Raw genomic sequence first — 21,061 nt, 5'->3', positions numbered from 1 at the left:
TCTAGCAATAAATAACAGCTCAGTAAACTCTGAGCTCCCTCTCGGTGAATCTCTTTTAGTGCCATCTGATTCATTTCTAAGGCTCCAGTTTCTCATTGTGGCTTATTATTACATTTTACTGTTCTGAAAGATGATGTAGGTAATTGTACTGGTCCCTTACCTATCTATAGATTCCTTTTAATTTCTTAATAATAATGAAATTCCCATAGATGCCTTACTATGTTTTTCTTCAGAAATAAACATTTAAGTAGTTCACACAAAGTAATCCTGGGCTGCCCTGTGACAACAATTATAATTAAAATGTAACTGATTATGTAATTGAAATTTCTTCCATTTGATTAGCTTGGATCCTTTCCATGGCCATACCCCTGTTTTTGAAGAGCTCAGCCTTTGTACACTGTACTGCAGGAAATTTACTGCAGTCACAGGCTGAAAAATACCTGCCTGTTTCAACCCACAGGTAAATACTTGTATGTAAGAAGAATTGAATAAAATCTAGTTTGTGTATAATTATATGGCTGCAGAGCTGTACTAGAAATACAGGGCCAGTGCTTAAAAAAACCAAAAAGGTGAAGAGCAGAGCTTGGGTTTCTCCACTCCACCAATGACTGGTCCAGCAGCATGTTCAAGGAGTTATGCTCTCCCTTGCTCATGGGTGTTTTTTACTCCTGTATATATTTATCATCAATAGAGGTCTAGAGATAACCTTCAGAGTTCATCTTGTCCATTACTTTGCCCAAATGGTAGAAAATATGGGCTGCCTGGCCCTCTTTCAGATCTGCCCTGAGAGCACTGGTATGATGTAGTATGGCATGGCATGGCATGCTCCCTGCAAGACAGCCAGAGAGAAGCATCTTCTTTGTGCACACCAGGGAGCTTTAGGGAATGGAGCAACACAAATTTATACACCTCTGGAAAGACTGAGGCATTGCTGTTAGTGGAAGACTTTCCCAGTGGAGCCCGAGTGGACATTACATTCCCCCTCAACAGCTGTGTGGTGAAAGTGTGTAATGTTTAGATTTAGGGACCTGAATATAACTCACCCCAAATCATCCCTGAGAGTAGAGCCAAAGGGCAATTGTTGCTCTTTTACCACAGTACAAGCGAGCTCAGAAACTGTGAAAGGACACAGAATGTAGAGAGTCACTGATTATTTAATTTACACAGTTTGCAATCAAATCAGGTTTATCTGGTAGTAGAAACATAGAGCAGCTCTAAATATTGCTAGAAATGCACAGAAGTAATAAAAGAAATTTGACAGTATAATTACAGCTTCTCTTTATGATTCTATCAACATTATTTAAGTGTATATTAACCTGTGCTTTTACCAAAAAAAGCTTTATAAAAATCCAAAATTGTATTGAAATTTAGAAGAAAAAGAGAAGTCAAAGTCTATGTTTTGATAATTTTATAGTGAATACAGACAGTCTTATCATAGTGCACTGCATACAAATCATGACAAAGCATTGATTAATGATTTCTTCATTTTGTGACAATCATGTAAACAGAAAAGTTGTAACTTAACAAATTAAATAAAGAATTGTGGAACAAATTTCAATTCAGGTTGATAGTTAATAAATTGAAATGTCAAGTCAATCATTTTAAAAACTAGAATTCAATAGTTTAAAATCATTCAATCATTTTTATAATTATTTTGTGACAAGAAAGGAGCAAAGGGTCAAAATATAAAACTGCAAGCATATTTTGGCTAATGTGAATATTGGAATGAATGGTTTAGTTGCATTTCACCTGAAGTACATTAGTAACTTTCCCAATGATTATTTTTCTTGCTTTCAAGGAAATTAAATAATCACCCAGCCAAGACAGTTCTAAAATAAGCAGTGACTTGTCACAGTATAGAAGGATTGATTATTCTATAGTCTTCATTTCACTTCACTAAATACACACCAGAGCAGACCAGAGGAGTCTAAAGGTTAGCTCAGATGTTTTGAGCCCCAGCCTCAAGGCTGTGAATACATTCAGGTCTCAGTGAACTTTCTAGAAGTGAACAAGAGCTGCCGAAGCATCAGCCCTTACTCACCTCCAGACAGTGGCACACTACACGGCACAGCTGTCCCCAGTGGGGTGGGACAGGAAGAATGTGTCAGGAGCCCACAAGTCCTTTGCTTTGGAAACATAAATATTAACAGCCTTGCTAGGAAGTACAAAAATGCCAAACTGTAGCAGGAGTCACCAGGTTGCTTATTATGTGTTTACCATCTTCTAAATACGAGTGGTGATTAATGGAGGAGTGAAAGGGTTGGCTAATCTTCAGTGCAGAGTATGGAAGGAAAACCACATCAGCAGGCTGGGTAGCTCTCAGGTGCTGATGACTTCCTGTTGCTCCACTCAGTAAGAGATGAAGCTCTATTTTTAGAGAGGACATTGATACTACTGCAAAACTTCTGGAAATTTATTTGTGCTTTGCCAAATGCATGGGGGTAATATATTCTTGGTAGTTGCCTGTATAAGAAGAAAGGGTCAGCCACAGAGGGATATCCTTGATCTGTGCTCTGCATGCAGAACATCCAGGGAATTCAGAGAGATCTCTGTGAGGGGCAGCTGAGCTTTTTGCTTGTTAGGGCTCTCTGTGTCCTCCAGTATTTAGAGAACAAATACTAGAGAACATCAAAACCATGCTTTTGGTTTTGTTCTGTGTGGGTTTTTTTCAGAAAAAGAAATTGAGATTTCTCCCTAAGTAATATGATCTCTGACTCCAGTGCTTAGTACTGGTGGTGATATGGAGTTTTGTTAATAGTGGACAGCAGAGAAAATAGCAGGCTTGCTTCCTGGGTACTGTATGATATAATTAAGGATACAACCCCAAAGAATAATTGTCTTTAATGATGATTGGGTAAAGCCAGACTGGTAGTATCAGTACCCAAGCACAGGAAAGCAGAAATGCCCCCCTGAGACAGCAAATGAGATGAACAATCTGAGATACCATTCCATGTGACATCCCCCACCCCAAGACTGTCTCCAGTGTCATGGACAAAAATTAAGTTCTATTGTACAAACCCACACCAACCAATAGTCCCAGAACAGCTTGTATTTGTCTTGCTGTGGTCAGTTTTGGTAATTCATGTATCCTCCACAAATGCTTGTGCTATGTGACAGCTTACAGACTGCATTTAGGAATGACAGGAATTACAGATGGAAAGGAACTGTTAACCTTGGCCCCACAGGACTGCTCTCCACCTCATATTTTAATGCAATGTGCAGTTGGCCCATTCCAGATGATCTGATATACATGTTACTGTCACTTTCCCTCTTAGTCAGAAGAGCTCATCAACGACAATGGGACAGATTATGTTGCTGCCATTAGCAGCAGCAATAGGAGAAATGCCTGCTGAAAATCTGCACCACGAGTCCATAGGTTCTTTTCAAGGAAAACGACTTAATTATAGGGCTAGAAAATTGCCATGCAATAATTAATATGCTTGGTATTTACACTTAGGAATGTGATTGTAACACATAAAATACAGTATTAAATTGGAATTAGCTACACTTATTTCAGTTACTAATATAGCACTCTCCACACCACCTCTTGTGTGACCTCTCTAACATCTGTTTGAAAAAATGAAACCAAATCAGCCCCCAGTTTCTGCATGATCTAATTGTAAATCTCCAGTAACTTCTTGGGCTCTATCCAAAACAACATGAGTTTCAATTTTTTCCAGTTTTTCCTTTATGCTGGGAAGTCAACCACCCATGTTATTACTGGGAAACATGACCCTGTGTTATGTTCCCTCACTGAGGTCCTTGAGTCAATAATCCCAGGAGTGCCTCGGCATTTTTAGGAGTCCTGTTCTCTTCTTTCAACATGCCTTACTCTCAACACAGTGCCAAATGTTACAACAAGTTTTTGGAGGTGCCAGAGTTATGATAATTAATGCTAAGAGAGTCGTAGAAAGGTTGTAAAAGCTCATACCTCTAAATTTCAAACACTTTCCCACTCACAGACATTAAGATGAACCCATGGGGGGTTGGGGGAGGGGTCCAATTATTCTCTTTTTGCCAGAACTGAGATTTCTTATGCCTTTATCCAAGGGACCTGGTTCTGGTTGCTATCAGAGACAGGAAACTGGACTAGGTGGACTCTAGTTCTAATCCCATCTGGCAATTCAGGTGATGGGAAACAAAAAAAAAGTGGGGACAGGCTTGTTCTGTAGCTTGTAGTTTTTATTCACTCTATCACACAAATAGCCATGGCAGCTGCTTCCACAGAAAGGAAAGGCAGCTGTACCAGGTCATTGAGATTTCCTACCCAAAATTTTCAGTTTCACTTCAAAGTGTACAGACCAGTACTTCTGAATTCCCTTTTTAGCCACATCTTTTGCATGTTTAAATGGTTTTGCTCAGAAGACAGCAACCAGAAGTAATTCTGTGAGGAAACAAACCCTGACTGCAGTTTGCACAAGTCAAGAGCCTGTACCCCTTTTCCTCACACCTGTAGCTGTGATGCTCATTGAAGAAGCCCCCGGAGTCTGCCAGCACAGGAGTTAAATATTTTCTCACCAGGAGTTTGCTGCCTTTAGAAAAGGGCTTAACATGTATTTCATATTTGTTTACCTTTTGTGCTTGTCTTGCTCTTTATCAAGCCCCAGAGCAGGTCCTGGTGATGATATTGCCTTTCTCAGGGCCTTTTCCAATGAGAAAGTGCCCAACATATTGTACCAGCATTAGTGGGGAGGGAACCTCCATCATAGGCTGAGGAGGGTTAATCTCTTTGGAAGACTTTCATTTTATTACAGGGTGAGTTCCAACAGTTTTTCAGAATTGAGAAAGAGGTTGTGACCCTTTCAGAAAATTTTGGCTGCAAAATGAAATTTCCTCTCCATGCAGGAAACCACTGGAGAGAATATTTCTATAATACTTCCATTCAAATAAATACAGGTATTCCAGTAATTGTATGGTCTCCAGTAAAAATATCAAATAAACCTGTCATAGGCTTTTCTCCCAGATGCTCAGATAGTCTCCTTTCACTGTGTAGCACAGCCTGCAATGCCAACAGACATCCAAGGTTACACTTCTGCAGCTCGGGCTCCATGGCTTGTCCTGGAAGGAGACAATTGTTTCACTGTGCTCCAGGGGCTGCACCTCAGCACTGCTCCTGCCTGCTCACTAAACAAGGTCAGAGCAGCTCACTCTGCTAATATCTTGGATAACACAGCCTCTGGGAGAGAGCAGTTTGAATGTGAAGCAATCAAAGCTCATCACTATATAATTTATTAACTGGCTTTGTAAGGCAAAACCTGCACGGTATAGAAAAGGTGTGCTCTGCAAGGAACACACATCAGCCACATACAACTGTCTAATAAAATGTTTGTGCTGTTGGAAGGGTTTGCTGCAGAGGAAGATAAAAGACAAAGATCAACAAAATGTAAAAAACTTTACTGGGAAGCCCTCTGTCTTAAGAGGAGACAGGTCTACTTAGCCAAGGTGTGAAGGGCTCGTGTTCTTGTGGCCACCTTTGTACTGAGCCTCAGATCTCGCTGTCTTTGCTCCCTTCAGGGTCACAAAATCTTGTCTTCACCCATGCCAAGATCTTCCAGTGTCACACTCTGATAGAGTTTTTTTGATACGTTTTGAACATTTAACTGACTGTTGGTCATTTCCTTCAATTTGCCTCCACAGCAGACCTCTCCACTCACCACCCAAATGCAGAAAGGCATTTTTAGCCTTTTACATGCGGCTCACAGCCTCAGCACAGCACCACAGTCTCAAGCCCCCCAAACATTTTAAACAAACCACAGATGAAACACTAACACAAGTAGTAAATCTCAAAGACAGCTCAGTGATACCATGTGCTGCTTTAACTATGACATACAGTAGCTTAAAAAATTAGAATTAGTTACGAATAGTAGATTTCTCACACTACCAGACTGTATCATTTATCATACATAATTTACTATATCATTTTCTCTTATAAACAGCTCAGAAGCCAAGACTCAGTTAAAAACAAAACAAAACAAAAACCAGAAATGGATTTAATATTTAACTGTTCCTTGGGACCAAGCTCATTCCTGATAGAAGAGTTTGACCTACTCTGTCCAGTTCCCATCAGCTCTAATAAACTTTATAATAAGTATTTTTTAATAAATTTTAATAAACTTTCCTCAGGGCTGGGCTCCACTCATTTTGTTTTTCAGCTCCTCTCTGGATAATATCCTGTTAAAATTAAAGTACCTTGACCTGCACAGGTAAGAGACAAAAGCCCAGTGTATTTTTCTTACTAATTGGCATAGCCATAATAACTTTCATTTCAATGCAAGCACTTTGGAAATATGAATTGATAGGAAGCAAAGTTCATTGATTAGCACTTGTGTGCAGGCCCCTTTCCTCCTGGTACAGGTTTTGCACATAATCACTCAGTGGTAACCAGCACTTACTTATCAAAGAGAAATCCAGAAACATACAGCTGAACATCTACATGCAGGAAACTCTCATCCAACCACATACTTGAGCATTAATTTTACATAGAGGAAGAGGGATTCTCCTTTTGATGGGGATAGTTCCTGTAACAAAGAGATGGAATGGTCAGAATAGTTTGTACTATTTATTATTATGAAGTAGGCAGGAGAAATTGAGTGACCTTCTGGGTTAATAAGAATTTTGAGCAATGGTTTTATTGAGATATAATTCAGTGTTCTGGAAGCATAAGCCTTACACCTTAATTAATAATATATAGATATTTTAAAATAACATTTTAGGGGTATTAAATCTATTATCACAATAAGACACTTCAGTGTGTGAACCAGTGGGAATTAATTCACACCTAGTTGTATGGATGGCTCTTAGCCCTTTGGCCTCCTACTTGACAATATGTTAGGCTTGAATTAATGCACTGTAATTCACAGCTTGTCATGTCTTTCTGCTGAAGTGGCTTCACCAAAATATAGGCTGGCTTCACACCTTCTCCCAGAAGAATGGCTTCAGCTCCTCCCAGTCACTCCCCAAAGCTGTGACCTCTGAGACGGGCGTCACACCTCCCACTGCCGTCAGCTGCCGTTCCCCATTCACACAACTGCTGCTCCTGCCTGAGCAGCCTCGGTGCTCAGGGCTTCCTGCAAAAAAAACCAACAAAAAACAGACTGCATTCAGCCTCCTTGCTTCCAACATGGATGGGCTGCTTGGAAAACTACAGACTCATTGAGACATCAGACTGTACCTGAGTGGAGCTGTGGAATGTATTGCATCAGGGCATGATGATCTGAGGCAAATCTGAGGGCTTACAGACAGGGGAGAATAAGACTTCTCCATTCTTACTGAACAGAAATAATTCTGAATAAACCAGCCAAGACAGACAGTGACTCATCCACTGCAGGAATTGCTGAAGAGAACTTCATTTTTTTGTGTGGGAAAATACTACCCCTCTAATACTACAGACTGCAGCATCTTCATTTATCCTCATTCTAGAAGCACAAGTGTTATTTTTTGCATCCACCTGAATGGTGGCCTCACAGAATCTGCTTAGTTTTTTGCTTATTCATTTGTTTAGTCAGCTGGCTGGTTGTGTTTCAGATGCAGTTGATTCCATTTGACATTGCCAATTTGGAGCTTTATATGAAAGTAGCAGAGTTGCTCCAGCACCCCAAAAGAGTAGAAAATATCTCAGTTTTGTAGTAAGTCCTCAGAAAAACAGCTTCACTTCAAAGTAAAGTCTGAGAAGGGAAAAAAAGAGAAAGGAAACATGTAAAAGCAAAGAGTTTGATAGGTGTGGTGATAAATCTGAATAAATAGATGAGAGTTGCTGCAAGACACAGAGGTAGCAGTTTTGCTGAGCTATGTTGGAAGAAAGCCCTGATTGTGTGCCAAGGCAAGAGAGCAGCTGTGAAATGCTGGGTGTGGGTACTCAGCAGTAATCTGGTTTAACCCTCTACATAATGGTATAATGCACTGTCCAGTGTTAAAGCTCACTAAGTAGGTACCACACCAGCATAAAATATGAATAACCTGCTTGTTTCCTTTTTCAGTAATCCACATGAAGACAGTATTCATTCCTCTGTCCATTTTGGGAACCATGGGAAGATAAGGCTGAAGTCTTGGTGTGATCAAATCCTCTCTCCACACTGTGTCACAGGGCTGTGCTCTTCCCTGGTGCTCTCCCCAACATTTCCATCTCATGGATCACCAAAGCTACCCTTCAGTAACAGAGTGAAGATATCTAGAAAGTGGTAAAATACAACTACTACAACAACAGAGTTTATTAAGTTGCAAATTCTACAAATTCTACAGACATATGCATTTTACCAGGAAAAAAAAAAATTACAGTGGAATTATTCAAATATAAGGGCATTCACAAGGTTTTCAGCTCTGGTTTTTGTTGTTTTTGAGTTGTTAAAATCTGTTTTCAAATGTTCATCTACAAAATAATTTATCAGCACCTTAATATAGATGGTTTTATTTTTCCTAAGCTGCCACTGATATCACCTGTACAGAAAGTAAAGACCTATTTTGTTAACAAAATTAAGTACATATTTAGAAAGATGGTATCGGGTATTTTGTTTTGAAAATGTTGTTGACATTGTTTTTGTTTCAAGGCACACCCCTGCTAATGCAGTATGCATATACAAAAGACTATATATATCATGTCTGAATATATACACAACTTCAGTATTTCTATTTACAGGGTAAAGTAATGCAGTCGGTCTGATCTGTGAGGTTCTGCATGTAATTTCAGGGAATCTATGTTTAATTTAATAGGTCATGTATCTGTCTCAAGTGGGGATTACAGTATCTGGTTTAAAGTGATCTACAGTATCAGGCTTATTATGTAGCTTTTATTTTTAGCAAGGAATGGATTTAACAGTTGACAGTCCTACTTAAGTATGAAATACATCAAATTTACAACCCAGGCCAGCCTGCTGGCTGTATTACACACACCAGCTTACAAACAACCTTGGGACCTAAACTGGCTGGGTAGTTAGGGGCAGTGGGAAGTGGCAGGCTGGAGTTATAAAACCATCATGATCCTGCGGCAACCTGGGCTGATCTATGGAGCAGTATTGTTGGTGAGGTTGTAAAGCCGATTGGAGGACGGGTTGATCACTGCACTGGGAAAAGTTATGAAACAAAACAGGGCAGAGGGAATCCAGAGTGAAAAATAGTTCATGCCTGAATGCCCTGAAAAAGTGTATCGTGCACTCTGCTTTATGCCTGATACAGCCAGAGCTGGGCTGCAGTGAAGGAAAGAAAAACAAACAAGCAATAAAGAAATAACATGGGTATAAGACGTCTGAGGGCTGAAGGGGAACATAAAAATGGTTGCAAGGCACATCAGGGCAGAGTGCAAGTTTTCATATGATACTGTTGTTCTCAGTTGCAATGTTTAAATGATTTGGATACAGCAAAAGATCAAAAGATTGTAATATTTCCTGTGATGACTGGCCACTCCCTGTATCTCTCCTTGTCTGTACCTGTCTATTCTTCATTACATCCATCAATGTAGATGGTTTCCAGCTAGAAACCCATAGCAGGAAGCTGAGTGTGGTACAGTTTTAGCATAATGAGATGACTTTCATTTTGCTCATGTAATAAAAGTGGCAAAACAGAGGTAAGTAGTAGTGTTCATCTGTATTCTAATTAACTCAACTTTTGCTTCTGGCCTGGTCTGAAGGTTTTGTTGGCACAGGAATGAATCCTCTCAGGTGCAGAGAGAGAGGAGTGTAATATCTAGTCATCACGATTGCACCAGTGAAAGCTGCTATATAAACAGAAATATTCTGCTAAAACTGCACTTCTTCTAGGAAGCTTATCCTATTCTACTTCTGCAAGTGGCTTCACCAGAGTGATATGAAACTTTCCTTGTGTGGCCTGCCCACATGAAGACTGCTGTGGCAGGACTGAAAAACTCTAGCTTGCCCACATGAGCAAAAGGCTTCTATAGAAAGCATTACTTTGGACATCAGGATAAAGTTTAGGATTTTCTTCCCCTTTATTTTAATTCATATCTAGATGAAAAATCAATATCTCATGATGAGAAATAGAGCCACAAAATTTCTAATAAATCCATTTTCAAGTGAAAGTTCCACTACTGAAAATGATTCTGTAACAGGTTCATCACACAGTTCCATGTCTATCACTGAACAAATATTCCTCATCTGCAATTAAAATTTAGCTTTTCTAGTTGCCAGCTGCAGCAGCTCTCTACCCAGCCCAGCCATGGTCAACCTTCTTCACACATCTTTTCCAGGCAATGACTTTCCAAGTAGCATTCTGCCCTGCCTTAAGTGGATTGTCGAACAGATGCACTGAAATAGTGAGAATGGATGGGGCATAATTTCAGCTTTCACATCTGTTTTATACAAAAGGGAGTAAACCTGGTTCAGGTGCCTCACTTCTTTGGCTTGTAAGATTTATTCATTGACATATCTAGTCAGGCCCACTATCTCCCTGGCATTGACTCTCTGAGATACCACAGGCAAGGTGGCCAGTCTATTTCCATGGGCTGATCACTTTGACAGGGTCAGTCATGGGAGCAACTGAAATCTGTCTTTAGTCTTCTTGTGCTCTCTGAAAGTATACAGCCCTAAATTGATGCCTTCATCATTATGCATCAAACTAAACTCCAGTTTCCCAGGCAAGGGGCTATATTGGTGGCAGGAGGACACTGCCAAGCAAATGATGTCCAGGAAAGTTTAATTGGCTCCCCACAGGTCCTATACTTCCAATATCGCTTTTGTAATAAATCCAAAATGTCACTTGTTAAATAACCCGAGACCTTTCTTGTAATCACACAGGATTACATTAGAACATTATATCAGACATAATTGGACTGTCCCATTTAGACATAATTTTAAAGTAAAAATAAAAAAAAAATAAAAATCAGACAGTAGTGTATTAATATGTAATGAGAAATTTATTGCAGTTCCAAAAATATCTTCACTGAAAGTATAAAGAAATTTACAGGCTAATTTTGTTCAAGAATATAGAAAAAAATAACGAGTGTTTTAATCTGCAGCACTCTTTCTGACACAAAAGGTTTGTTTTTACTAACAGCAATTATATCTTTAGTCACCTGTAGAAGATAATATTCAAATGTTCTGTTCTTCACTGGTCTTAACTCTTTAACTTACACTTTCTACTTGTTCTTGAAATAGCATCAACATTCCAGAATCACAGAATCACAAAATGGCCTAAGTTGGAACAGACCTTTGAAATCATCAAGTCCAACCTATGACCTATCACCTCCTCGTCAACTGAACCATGCCACTGGGTACCATGTCCAGTCTTTTTTTGAACATGTCCAGGGACAGTGACTCCACCACCTCCCTGGGCAGACAATTCATTGGCTTGTATATTTTGACATATAATCAACATCACAAATGGTTTCTCAAATGAAGGGCTTAGAATTAAACTGGAGCCTGTTGAACTAATATGTATAAGAATATTAATTTCCTTTCTGTAAAGTTTATTGTTATTTATAATCAATAAATATATACATTCACTACTAAACTGGTGCAACTGCTGCAACAGAGGTTGAGAAAAGGCAGAACTAGTAACTTTGCCTGGAAATTTATGTTGTGTAGGTATGTTCAGAGGAGTTTTTGACAGCGCCATCCCATCTGAGAAAATGAGAATGATCAGGTATAGGAAACTATTCAGCCAGAGAGACATTGTGCTCCCAGGGCAACTCTGACACCAGTGTGTGTGCACAGGATTTGGCAAGTCAAAAAAATGCTGGCAGGATGTCCTGGGCCATGTCACACCAGCAGTGTCACCTCGCAAGGCTGTCCCCACGTGGCACCGCTCCTTGTGGCACAGGAGCAGGGTGGGCACTGGGACACTGAGAGGATTCACCTGAGGATGCCCCTGTCCTGGTGGGGTAATGCCTTCTCACGACGGTAAAACTAATCAGTGTGCAGGAGGTTTTGCTTAAGGTCTCATGAAAATTAAACACGAGCTTGATGGCCTTGTATACCTGCTAGTCTCTGCCTTCAAACAGTTTTGTTGAAATGTGGCTCGAAGAGAAAATCTGCACTTTGGGGAGAGTACTGACACTTGAGTCTTTTTCTCATGCTTTCTCTTTTTGGTGTGCTTTGCATTAGTTTTAAATGAGGTGGTTTGGAACTTATGAATGTACTTCCATCTGTGTTTTACAGTCTGAAGGTTACTAAATGCATACACTTCATATTTATGTAATAAAAAAATTTATAACCTTGTGTTATTATCATTTATTCCAGCTTGGCATAAATCAGGAGCCAAACGAAAGGGAGGAGAGATATTTTTGAGGGTTTAACTAGGTTGCTTCACGTTGCTTGACATTCTCCATGACTTTATTTAAAAGCTTCCCTCCAGCTTTGACAGGCAGTACTTGAATAACACGTGCACACACACATAGGTATGTATGTATTCATTTGAATTTGGGCTCTTTCCCACCAGTCTCTGGTAATTATGATTTGTATCTGGAGAGATGAACTGCCTAAAAAATAATAAATAAGGGGCCATGAGAATTGAAAGCCAGTGTTCAGGTTCATCTAGAAAGAAATTAGGCAAATCAAGTTCAGGTTTATAAAGGGAAGCAAATTACCCTGGGGTCTCCATACACACTGGACTGACTTGACATATTTAATTATTTTGCGGGTTCCTGCCCTTCTAAATAAAATTGCACCACTTTTCCTACAGCCACCTGGGGAGGTGACAACGAGGTTATCAGGCAATCTAGAACTGCTGCAATTGCTCCTTAAATACACTCAGCCAGGGAGGGTTCCTCGAGCTAATGACACCTCCCTATAACCACAAATTAAAGCCCAGCTGGCCGTGAACCACCCCATCACTGACTGAAAGCCTCAGCCTTTCACAGGATGAAAATCATTCACAGGATGCTTCCTGAGGAGATACAGGAAGAAGAGGTGGCTGGCAGCCAGCAGCGGGAGAAGCTGTAGATCACTCGAGATGTGCCTTCCAAGGGGCGGTGGGCAGGCGTGGGGCCGCCGCTGCCTGCCCCGCCGGGCTGCGCTCCCAGCCGGGCTGCGCTCCCAGCGCTGCGCCTGCTGCTCCGGAATGCTGGGAATGCCGTGCTCCCAGAGGTATGCAAAGGAGATGACTCAACACCGCTCCGATCATGATCCTACAAGCACCTTGGGGGGTTGGTCTTGATGGTGAGCTGATTATTATTTTATCTCTTACCAAACTGCATAATTCACAGCAGTCTAATATTTGCATGTTTTCATTGTAAGCCGCTCTTGCTATTTCATTAGTAGCTGTGCTAAAAGAGAAAAATACCTTTCCTCCCCGCAAAAACTATTTACTCTCTTTCATGCAGACCGCTCCCAGCCTTTCTACCTCTCCACAAAACTCCGAGCCCTCTTGAAGGGTTGTATTTCTGTAATCACTAAACAATCTATTTCAGCTGGATGGAGAAAACCATCTTTGATTTCAATTCCCCCTGAAGTGACTTAACTAGGCTCCCAGTTGAGAAAATACTTTTAAGAGGTGTCTAGAGTGGTTTTCTGAACTCAGCCACCCAGATGAGAAAGCTCAATTTAAAGATGTTTGTGAGTGTGCCCTCACAAGCCCATAGTCACCAGCTGCAGTGAGGGGTTAATTGCCAACATCTGCATGTCTCTATCTCTACTGGGTGCTCTGAAGCTCAGCAGCATCTCCCCCAGTGCCTGCTGAGGTTTTGACCTTGCTTTTGATAAGAATTTGACTGAAGTAAATATGTAAGCAAATAAATTATTGATGCAACCGGTCTTTGCATAGTTACCTGGAGTGAAATGATGATTCTGGTTATTTAAGGGTTTGAATGTGATACAGATTTTTGTGTGTGTTTTCAAATTGTGACCTAAGGTGTTACCTGAAGCAGTGCAAATACGACTCCTCAGACAGTGACCCGCTTACCTTGCTTCAAGGAGAGGAAGGAATCAGACAAGGTATGAACCTGTGTGTTCTCAGGCTGTCCAGGCTGCACCGTCACATTTCTCCTGCCTTCGGTTAGTGATGCTGATAATATCATGACACCTTCTGTGAGTGTTCACACTGATAAATAGTACTTGGTAGTTATTTTAACAATATTTACCAGCATCCAAGGCCAGGAAATAATCAGTAGCAATGTCCCTGTCCTGCCACATGTTTTGGTCTAAGACAAAGAGGGGGTTTTCTGCAGTTGTTGCCTGTTTTGTCAGTTCAGCAGCACAAGCAACAATAGTTCACAATTTTCCATCTGAATGCAGGATCAGAATCTGCCAGCTGAAGGACCAGTGACAGGGTCTATGCAAAAGGAGGAATAATGAAGAAGCATGGCCACCAACTTTTGCTAGTCAATACACTTCTGGTAGAGCCAGGCTTTGAGCACAACTTTTGGATCACAGTTGTTTTCATGGGGTTTTCAGACTCTCAAACTGCACCAGGACCCTGCATATTTTGTGGGCAAAACTGTACTTTTCTTACCCTGCCTGGATTTCGATGTTAAGGTCAATTTTTAAAAGCATGCAAAAACTCCCAGCCAACCTATCTAAAGGTAATTTAATCTGCTTATATGACCCTATGTGTAGAAATACTTTTTTTTAAGGAGAGTGGTAGTGTCCAACCAGAACCACCAGTTTCAAACAACCTTAAGTATCTCAGGAAAGCCCTCAAAATTCTATCTCTGTTGTGGAATAGAAGTTACCTTCAGCTCAGGGCTTGTATCTTGGCACACTCTTGGGTTTGCCTTTGAGCCCAGTTGATGTCTGAAGAGACTCACCCAAGACTGCACATTGGGGGTTCTACAGGTACAACAAGCTCAGAGGAGGGCAAACAGGTTTGCCAGGTTAGCAAGTGGATTAACAGAGCTGTTCATTCTAGGCCTGAGCACCAGGTGCAACAAAATGAGGACTCTTGGCCTACAGAATGTTGTTATTGCCAGTAATGATAATCCATTATACAGGCCTGAGGACAAGCCAAATCCTGCTCACCCTCATTCTGTGATGAGAAACAATACTGACAGCTGAGAAAAAAAGCATGGTATGTGCTGCTTTCTTAATGGGAACATCATTTGGCTGAATGACATTCAGCTGCTCCTGAAGGATTTGGGAAGCAATGCTGTGAATGTGCTGACTGCCAGGAAGGGTGGAAAAAGGAAGCTCCTTCTGAAAAGTGGGCTTCTCTTCAGCACCTTCTTTAAACGGCTGACTCACATTTCATTTGGTTTTTGAGGAGTATTTCTACATTTGCTTTTTTAAAAGTAAAAACACAAAAGTAGTAATGTACTGTAGCTCATCAGTAAGAGCCATGTTCTGCTCAGTTTGCTCTTTCAACTAGTCTCTAAAACTTAGTATTTACTGTATGCCCTATGAAATGTGTTTAAACTGTTCCCTTGGTTTTGGTGGGTTTTTTGTTCTGAGCGTTGCATATTTTTACAGCCACAGCTTGTGCCAGTTCCTAGGCGTTCCTACTTTACTCACAAATGAGACTTTCACTTTCAAATTCTTTACCAAATTGTGCAATACACATTCTTTGAGACTCTGAGTTAGCATTTAAAAAAAAAAATTGGCAGTGGAAAGACTGTTATAGTTGTGTGACAGAATTCCAGTTGGAAGGAAATAGTTCACAAAAGCATGAATTAAACATCTAATTAAAAGTGTAAAGTCTCACTTTAATTTTTTTAAAACACCAAAGACTGAAAAGCAGCTGCTTTCCTGAAGAATGTGGTATGATAGAAGCCAGTTAAGCATGAACACAGAACTGATGCAGAGTGCTTAAGGAAACATTTATGGAAAATGTGGGTTTTTGGGTTGTTCAAAAAAGATGATTTATCACAAAGCAGATGCTTGTAAGGACTGCTTATGAAATGGGATCTGAAATAGGAGTGGCATAATGATGTTTTTTCCTTACTTCTGGTCAACAAATATATATTAACTTCATTTTTTCAATTAGCAATGACACTCATGCATCATCTTAGACCATGCCTCTACTGTTGGACTAATGGGTTCATAGGGGTCTGGAATAAATATAAAAATATGAAGTGACTACTTTGAAGATATGTATTTGTTGCAGTTCAGTGTTGCAGTGTCCTGAAAGCAGTGGTTTGAAAATATTGAGAAAAAATTGGCTTATTCTCCTGTTAGAATTACAGTTTGAAGCCTGAAGAAAAAATTATATGAAAACCCCTTTTAATTTAAATTATTTAATTAAATAAAATTAACTAACTCTAAAAGAACCTTTCTTTTAGTATTTATGATTGTCTTCTTGAAAAGAACATACAGTGTGACCTAGGGTTGTTATCTATTGTTCAATAATGTAACTGCACAGTCTAATATTTGCTCTATGAATATAAAAATTAGAACACAAAATTGCTTGAGCCATTTTATGTGATTGTGGGGAAAAAAATCTGCTTGCTTAATTACAATTGTAATTCAAAATGTGTTAAAATATTAAAAAGTTATCTGCACTTGCAAGACTCAATCAAACCAGAAAAAAAGTGTACTTGTAACTCTCCCTGAGGGCTGTCTTCTGTCAGGTTCAGAGAGATGACCAGTGGAACTGTGTGAAATGCAGCTCTCTCCTTGTTTCAGTTTCAAACTGCAAAAAGCCAACCAGTCCAGCCTGGATGGAGTCCAGGTGCTTCTTGAAGTTGAAAGACTAGACTTGGATCTGCCCTCTAAAGTGGTTTTACACTGGAGCTACTGGAATGGAGCTCCTGATTTACACCAGTTGCTAAGAATTAAGAAATGGGCTGTTGAAATCAAAGAAACTTTCTTTTCAAGCCCACTCTGATGTAGGGATGGCCCCTGTGCAGAGTTTCCTGCTGAAATAACCGGTGCTTCTAAGGTAGCAGCACCAGCAAAGGGCTGTGCAAGGCTTTGGTGAGAGCCAAAGCACACATGCAGACTTACATAAGTGCTGCTGTACTTGTGTGTGGTCTTTCTTTGCAGTAGAAACTTTCTTTTTTTATTACTTCAAATTGCTGTTTCTGTGTTGGAGATACTAAAGAAGGTAATCAGTAAAATGCTGGGCAGGTTGTTGGCACATCTGGGGGACACAATTTGATCTTAGTTTGGAGGAATGCATAAGCTTATTTTGCTTTTATGTGATGAGAACCTGTAGGGCTTTGCATTTTACTTTTAGAAAATAGCTGGGGTCTAATTAACTGCACATCAATTAGTACACAATTGCCACAGTAGCTCCAGGTGAATTTTATTCTGTGTTTGCAGGCACTGAAGCCCAACAGGCCAGGCTCTTGGTTTATGCTTTGCATGTCTGAAAAGCTGTGACCAACAGTGAAACCACACAGTGGAACTGTTCTGCCCCAGTTCCTCCTCCTCCCTGAGACAGTGATGCAGCTGCCTATGGCTAAGTGTTCCCACGTGTGGCTTGGGGAATCAAGCAGAGCAATACATGAATTTCAATAAGTGTGCCCCCCTTTCATGCACAGTCCCACATGCCTTTCTCAATTTTGTTTCTGGTTGCAACAATTAATGTGCATGGGGTGTGTGAAGCCATGGGCAGCCAGAATATGGGTGTAATTTACCACTGCAGACACAGCTCTTGTAGACAGGCCTGTCAGGTAGAGAATAAAATTCAGTACTTCTGTTATGAAGTTCCTGGGCAATAGACTATATAGGTAGAATACGTGCATTAAAATGCATTGAACATTACCACGGGTCATTCTTTATAAATACTCTGAGCTGGTTTAGGTCTATAAAGGTTGCCTTATGGTATAGCAGAGGAATCATCATGCACACCTTGGAGAGGAGGGAGCATAGTGTTCTAAGAAAAATCAATGAAATATTTAAGTAGGAAAAAGTAATTTTGTCTCTTTGATTTCATCTGGTAGCAAGTGAAATACACTTCAGAAGCCTTTAAAGTACATCTAATTTCTCGTTCACTGACATAAAAGAAATTTCTCTGGCTTTTCATAAATACAGAAGCAGATTGCAGTGGTTACTCATTTATTCAATATGTTATTGCACAACACTGTTCTAAAGTAAGAGGTTTAAAGGGGCTGGGAATACAAAGCATTGAAGCACAGCAATGGTAATATTAATTTGCAGAGGGCAGCTGTATATGACTCTAACAACTGAAAACAGGACAGGGGAAATGGGTCGGATCATAAGCTTATAAACTGAACTTTCCTCCCCCTCTCCCTCGCTCCCTCAAGGGAAAAAAACAACCAAAAATCTTCAGTGAACCAGAAACTTTGGAAATTAAAATATCAAACCAAACCAGGAGAGAGAAGTGAGAGAATTGGCTAAGACAGGGCTAGAGAACGGGGTAACACTTATTTCTGGCAGAATGATCATGTGCTGCTCATATACCTATCACCAGCAACACAAGTAAATGGCTGATAAAATGAGATTGCTGCAATAGTTCATAAAATTATGATTTCTGGAAGCAGATTGCATTTGATGAAGTTTACCTGGTCTTTTTTTTTGTTCATGAAGTAAGATGACTCTGATAATCTTGCCTTTTTTCCCCACATTTATACAAAGACCAATGATTAGTCACAGTTATTAAAACCACACAGAATTAAAAACAAAAAACAAACAAATGAAAAAACCAACAAAACCAAATAAAAACCCCAAAACAAATAAAAACAACAACAAAAAACCCCTCAAAAAACCTCAACCCAAAACAAACAAAACAACAACAACAAAAAACCAAAAACCAAACCAACCAAATCCCCAGAATCAAATTTAGGCCAATCTCCTTTAACTTCTGATGTGTCTGTAGCTCTGCATTTTGTCTTGGTCATTACCCAGAGGACACTACTCATAAATTGCAAGGCAGAGTATTAGTTTTGTTAAGAGTTACCTAACTCATTAGAATTCAATTTGTTTTATTTGAAGCCCCACTTGTAATTAAGATGAATGGGAGCAAACTCACATGTACTAGAAACAGCGTTGGTGTAGGCACTATTGTTTAGAAAACAACCAAATCTTTACAGTGCTCTCCAAGCTTTTGATATCTGTTCAAAAAAGGTGGCACATAAGATTAGGTACCATTTGGCCTTCTTTTTATGTAAATTAGAGTGTTTGAGGATTGTGGCTATTAATATATTTTTAATTGAGAATATGTTGACTAGGCAAGAAGAGAGAGGTTTGCAGAAATGCTACCAGCAGTCTTGTCTCCAAAGAGCATAGACCAGGAAAAGACAAAAAATTGGTGGCATAACAGTTTCACAACTTAGATACATTTTGAAGTAGAACATAAAATTCAGGGCAGGCTCATAAAAGCAGAAGTTTCTATTGCATTGTCTTGCATGGCCTGTCCCAAAGAAAACAGTGTTAATCCTGGCCCAGCATGGAGAGCAAAGCTGCCCAGAAGAATTTGCCATGACTGTGTCTTTTGTCATAGTGCTTTAGTTTGCCACCTAGCAGTAGCACCTTGTGCTGGCCCCTGCTATTCATATTTCAAGAATACAGAAATACGAATATCTGTAAATTGGTGTATGGAGAGCAAGAGTAACTTAAATTAACCCTGATCCAAAAGTGTGTGGAGTCACTGGGCTGAACCCACCCCCATTTCCAGCAGTGAAATACCCGGCCCCATGGGGCTGTGCTGCCAAAGTGCTTTGTCACAGCCAATAAACCTTAATGAACACTGATGAGACACCTCACACACATGGCTCATCCCCCTGGATCTGGGCTCCTGTGCCAGTCTGGGCTCCTCCGCTTTGATGTACGTTGCACAGCACAAGTACATCTGAGGTCAGGCTTTACCCCTGTGAATAAACTTGTGATAGGTTTCTCTCTAGTCATTCTACCTAAGGACTTACTTCAGTCACAAAGAGAGTTAAATGTGTTGCATATTGAACTTTTGTATCAATATATATGACAATAAAATCTTGATAACCACTTGTTATTTGTATTCTAGGTTTTATACAGCACGAGGACATTACTGTTATTTCTTTGTAAAGCATATTTTATTTTTATAACTATACTTAACTGAGTTATTTTGGTTTTTCAACCATGAGAGTTTTATATTATTATATTTTCCAGCCTAGATAAAAGAGGTTTGGTTGTCTTGCACAGTATAAAATAAAGTTACAAGTAGGGCCACCCCACAACATTGGCTCTCATTATGTTTGCTTTGGATTACACAAAAAGCAAAATTCCTGGTGAGGAGAGAGTTGGCCTTATGTCTGGGTGTGGGGGATTTCCCCTGTGTCAGGTGGAGGGAGAAGATTAGTAGGGGGAAGGTGTTTGTACCTCAGAAGCTGAAAGATAATCAAGGAAGCATTCTCCCTCTCCAGTAAAATAAAAATTCACCCTAATACTTTAGAAATTAGGCTGCAAGTGTGGCAAGGAAGTGTAAGTGCTCGTGGCAGAGTTTGAAGCTTCAAGGATGCAATTGTGACAGATATGTCATAAGAATAGGGAAAATTATGATAAACAGGCCAAAAATCCCATAGCTTTTCCTTAAAAAATGCTCATTTGTTCCTGAACCCTGTCAGAGTAATACTGGGGACATCATACCTTGTTTTAGTTTCCTAAATGGATGGACTTGCATTCTGGATAAGAGAGTGGCAATAAAGGCAGGTTTCAAAGTAGAACAGGTCCTATGAGTCTTAGGAAATAAATCAACCATAACACAAATGAAGCTCTGTGCTAAATCTCAGCATAGGTGAATAAATGTCATCTCTCGGTGTTGGGGTGGCTGCCTCCAAAATACTGCAAATTTTAGAAGCAGTTTGATCTAGGAAGTTGGTGCTAGCTCTGCAGGAGGAGCAAGTGCTGTAAATCAGCCCATATCATTCTTACAAGGGAAGTGTTTATCCAAAGGATAACTTATATCTTTCACTACTGGAGAAGCTTGTCATGCTGGAGAAGTACTGATCCAGCTACAAAGGGGGTCAGGTTGGAGTGATTGGTTGTGTTCAACATGGAATATATGATGAAACTGAAAATTAATGCTTTGCTATGAATTGTACAGCTCAAAATCAGAACAGAGTGAAATAGTGGTACTCAAGGGATACTGAAGTGGGACTTGAAGGAAGTAGGAAAACTCCAGCAATGAAATAAAACATAATTAAGTAGAAGAGTGCTGTGTCAGTGTAAAGAATAATTTCTAAATTGCCACAATATTTTGTTAAGTGAGAACAGGCCCATTAACAAAGAGGGAAAGAAACATCCTG

General features: G+C 40.0%; 2 long non-coding RNA genes across 2 annotated transcripts; one reads left to right on the top strand and one right to left on the bottom strand.

Annotated features, from left to right (window-relative positions):
• Positions 1-12,260: 12,260 nt before the first annotated feature.
• Positions 12,261-13,979, bottom strand: LOC117244354. Its single transcript, XR_004497278.1, has 2 exons — positions 13,846-13,979; positions 12,261-12,424 (listed from the first exon to the last, which is right to left on the bottom strand). It is a non-coding gene; the product is annotated as an uncharacterized LOC117244354 (long non-coding RNA).
• On the top strand, positions 13,022-15,138 carry LOC117244353. Its single transcript, XR_004497277.1, has 3 exons — positions 13,022-13,103; positions 13,795-13,877; positions 14,178-15,138. It is a non-coding gene; the product is annotated as an uncharacterized LOC117244353 (long non-coding RNA).
• Positions 15,139-21,061: the final 5,923 nt, after the last annotated feature.

The sequence above is a fragment of the Parus major genome, chromosome 4A, assembly GCF_001522545.3.
Source record: "Parus major isolate Abel chromosome 4A, Parus_major1.1, whole genome shotgun sequence".
Classification (NCBI taxonomy): domain Eukaryota; kingdom Metazoa; phylum Chordata; class Aves; order Passeriformes; family Paridae; genus Parus; species Parus major.
The sequence above is the reverse complement of the archived record's forward strand: the minus strand, read 5'-3'. Positions and strand labels throughout refer to the sequence as shown.